General features: G+C 38.8%; 1 pseudogene; it reads right to left on the reverse strand.

Annotated features, from left to right (window-relative positions):
- Nucleotides 1-1,825: 1,825 nt before the first annotated feature.
- On the reverse strand, nucleotides 1,826-3,799 carry LOC116812012 (heat shock cognate 71 kDa protein-like; annotated as a pseudogene).
- Nucleotides 3,800-4,591: the final 792 nt, after the last annotated feature.

Raw genomic sequence — 4,591 nt, forward strand, 5'->3', positions numbered from 1 at the left:
TTTTTTAGTTCCATTATGAATCTTAGGACTGTTTTTTCTGGTTCTGTGAAAAATGATGTTGGTATTTTGATAAGAATTGCACTGAATCTGTAGATTGCTTTGACAGTATGGTCATTTTTACAATATCGATTCTTCCAATCCATAAGCATGGGATCTATTTCCATTTGTTTGTGTCATCTGTGATTTCTTTCTGCAATGTTTTTTAGTTCTCCTTGTAGAGATCTTTTACCTCCTTGCTTAAATATATTCCTAGTTATTATATTTTTTGTAGCTACTGTAAATGGGATTGAGTTCTTGATTTGATTCTCAGTTTGGTCACTGTTGTTGTATAGCAGTGCTACTGATTTGTACACATTGATTTTGTACTATACTGAATTGAGACTTTACTTACTTCACTTATCATACCTAGGAGTCTTTTGGGGGAGCCTTTAGGGTTTTCTAGGTATATGATCATATCATGGGCAAACAGCAATAGTTTGGCTTCCTCTTTTCCTATTTGAATGCCCTTTATTTCTTTCTCTTGCCTGATTGCTCTATGACTTCCAATACTATGTTGAATAGAAGTGGTGAAAGTGGACGTCCTTGTCTTGTTCTAGTTCTTTTTTTTTCTTTCTTTTTTTATTATTATTATACTTTAAGTTTTAGGGTACATGTGCACAATGTGCAAGTTTGTTACATATGTATACATGTGCCATGTTGGTGTGCTGCACCCATTAACTCGTCATTTAGCATTAGGTATATCTCCTAATGCTATCCCTCCCCCTTCCCCCCACCCCACAACAGTCCCTGGAGTGTGATGTTCTAGTTCTTAGTGAGAATTTTCAACTTTTCCCCATTCAGTATGATGTTGGCTGTGGGTATGTCATATATGGCTGCTATTATTTTGATGTATGTTCCTTCTATGCTTATTTGTTAAGGGTTGTTAAACATAAAGAGATGGTGGATTTTATTGAATTCTTTTTTCTGTGCCTATTGAGATGATCATACGGTTGTTGTTTTTAATTCTGTTTATGTGGTGAATCACGTTTATTGACTTGCGTATGTTGATCCATCACTTCATCTCTGGGATGAAACACACTTGATCATCGTGAATTATCTTTTGGATGCGCTGTTGGATTTGGGTTGCTAGTATTTTGTTGAGGATTTTTTGCATCTACATTTTTCAGATATTCGCCTGTTATTTTGTTGTTGTTGTTGTGTCCTTTCTTGGTTTTGGTATGAGTGTGATACTGGCTTCATAGAATGAGTTAGGGAGGATTCCCTCCTTCTAAGTCTTTTGAAATAGTTTCAGTAGGATTGGTATCAATTCTTCTTTGAATGTCTTATAGAATTCAGCTATGAATCCTTGTGGTCCACCTGGGCTTTCGTTGTTGTTGCTGTTTTTGGCAGTTTTTTTTTTTTAAATTACTGATTAAATTTTACTGCTTGCTATTGATCTGTTCAGAATTTCTATTTCTTCTTGATCAAAGCTTGGGGGATTGTATGTTTCCAGGAGTTTATTCATTTCTTCTAGATTTTCTGGTTTATGTGCATAGAGGTTTTCATAATAGTCTTGTATGATCCTTTGTATTTCTGTGGAGTCAGTTGTAAAGTTTACCATTTCATTTCTTTTTTTGCCAATTTTAAGTAGTTTTATTTAAGACATTGCATTTTTCCACATACAATAGTGTTTATAAAGTGCAATGTTATATCCTTCCCCTGTGCACATGTTCCATATTCAAGCATTAAGCATGCCCAGTAACTTACTATAGCAGCTGAACTTTTTAAAACTGCCACAGAATTTGCTACAAATTTAGGTCCTTCAATGTTTTAAATGTGTGGAACAATGCTACATCTATACTTGGGTTGGCTTAATCAACCTCTTCAATGGTGGGCCCTGAGGAAGCACTACCAGAGGGAGGAGCTCCACCACCAGGGAATAGCTCAGGCATTCCTCCTGGCATGCCTCCTGCACTCTGGTACAGCTTGGTAATGATGGGGTTGCAGACTTTCTCCAGCTCGTTCTGCTGATGTTCAAATTCTTCCTTCTCGGCAGTCTGATTCTTACTGAGCCAGTTGATAATTTCATTATACTTGTGCAGAATCTTGTGTCTGTCCTCATCGTTAATCTTGCCTGGAAGTTTCTCATCTTTGAGAGTTGCTTTCATGTTGAATTCACAGGAGTCAAGTGAATTCTTGGATGACACTTTGTCCCTCTGCTTCTGATCTTCAGCTTTGTACTTCTCAGCTTCCTGGACCATATGTTCAATGTCTTCCTTGCTCAAATGGCCCTTGTCATTAGTGATAGTAATCTTGTTCTTTTTTCTTGTACTCTTGTCCACAGCAGAAACATTGAGGATGCCATTGGCATCAGTGTCAAAAGTGAGTTCAATCTGAGGAACACCTCGGGGTGCAGGAGGTATGCCTGTGAGTTCAAACTTGTCAAGCAGGTTGTCATCCTTGGTCATGGTATGCTCACCTTCATAAACCTGAATAAGCACACCATGCTGGTTGTCAGAATAGGTAGTGAAGGTCTGTGTCTGCTTGGTAGGAATGGTAGTATTATGTTTGATGAGGTCAGTCATGACTCCACCAGCAGTTTCAATACCAAGGGAAAGAGGAGTGACATCCAAGAGCAGCAAATCTTGAACATTTTCAGACTTGTCTCCAGACAGGATGGCTGCTTGGACAGCTGCACCATAAGCAACAGCTTCATCAGGGTTGATGCTCTTACTCAGTTATTTTCCATGAAAGAAGTCTTGGAGAAGCTTCTGAATCTTGGAGATACAAGTAGAACCACCAACCAGGGCAATATCATGAATCTGTGACTTGTCTAGTTTGGCATCTCGAAGGGTTTTCTCTACTGGGTCCAGGGTGCTACGGAACAGGTCAGCATTCAATTCTTCAAATAAGGCACGGGTACTGGAGGTATAGATGTCGATTCCTTCAGAGAGAGAATCGATCTCAGTACTGGCATGGGTGCTGGAAGAGACAATACTCTTAGCATGTTCACAAGCAGTACGGAGGCGTCTTACAGCTGTCTTGTTCTCACTGATGTCCTTCTTATGCTTGCGCTTGAACTCAGCAATAAAATGGTTGACCATTCGGTTGTCAAAATCTTGTCCACCAAGTGGGTGTCTCTGGCTATAGATTTGGCCTCAAAGATTCCATCCTCAATAGCGAGGATTGACACATCAGAAGTGCCACCTCCCAGGTCAAAGATCAGCATGTTTCTTTCTGCTCTAACGTTTTTGTCTAAGCTGTAAGCAATAGCAGCAGCAATTGGCTCATTAATAATTCTAAGTACATTGAGACCAGCAATAGTTCCAGCATCTTTGTTAGCCTGATGCTGAGTCATTAAAGTAAGCCAGCACTGTGACCACAGCATTGGTAACAGTCTTCCCGAGGTAGGCTTCTGCAATTTCCTTCATCTTTGTCAGAACCATAGAGGACACCTCTTCTGGATAGAAGCTTTTGGTCTCTCCATTGTATTCTACTTGGACCTTAGGCCTGCCAGTGTCATTCACCACCATGAAGGGCCAATGCTTCATATCAGACTGGACAATGGCATCATCAAATCTGCATACAAACAGATGTTTGGCATCAAAAACCGTGTTGGTGGGGTTCATTGCAACTTGATTCTTTGAGGCATCACTGATCAATCGTTCAGTGTCCGTAAAGGTGACATAGCGTGGAATGGTTCAGTTTCCCTGATCATTGGCAATTATCTCTACTTTTCCCTGCTGGAAAACACCCACACAAGAGTATGTGGTGCCAAGATCAATACCAACTGCAGGTCCCTTCGACATGGTTGCTGGCATGTAGGCCTGGCTCCAACAATGAAGAAAGCCACAGGAACCCTGAGAGCTGCAGGCAAGCTCAATGATCTGCAGTTTCATTTCTAATTGAACTTATTTGAATCTTCTCTCTTCTTTTCTAGGTTAATCTAGTTACTGGGCTATACATTTTCTTTATTTTTTCTAAGAAACAACTTTATGATTTATTCATTTTTTTTGCTTTCAATCTCATCAGAGATATTGGCTGATTGTGTGTGTATGTGTGTGTGTTTTCTTTTTGATGTAGCTTGTTATCAGGGTAATACTGGCCTCGTAGAATGAGTTTGGAAGTATTCCTTTCCTCTATATTTCAGAATAGTTTGAGTAGGATTGGTATTAGTTCTTCTTTAAATGTTTGGCAGAATTCAGCAGTAAAGCTCTTGAGTTCCAGACTTTTCTTTACTGGTAGTCTTTTTATCATGACTTTGATCTCGTTACTTGTTATTGGTCTGCTCAGGTTTTAAATTTCTTCATGGTTCAGTCTTAGTAGGTTGTATCTGTCTAGAAATTTTTCCATTTCCTCTAGATTTTCCAATTTTTTGGCATGTACTTACTTATAGGAGCCATTAGTGATCCTTTGAATGTCTGTGGTATCAATTGTAATGTCTCCTTGTTTTATCTCTGATTCTATTTATTTGGGTCTTCTCTCTTTTCTTAGTCTACCTAAAGATTTATCAATTTTGTTTAACTTTCCAAAAAACCAAACTCTGTGTCATTGTCCTTTTGTATTGTTTTCTTCTTTAAAATTTCATATATTTTTGCTCTAACCTTTAATA

Source organism: Hylobates moloch, unplaced genomic scaffold (genome assembly GCF_009828535.3).
Source record: "Hylobates moloch isolate HMO894 unplaced genomic scaffold, HMol_V3 SCAFFOLD_7, whole genome shotgun sequence".
Lineage (NCBI taxonomy): Eukaryota > Metazoa > Chordata > Mammalia > Primates > Hylobatidae > Hylobates > Hylobates moloch.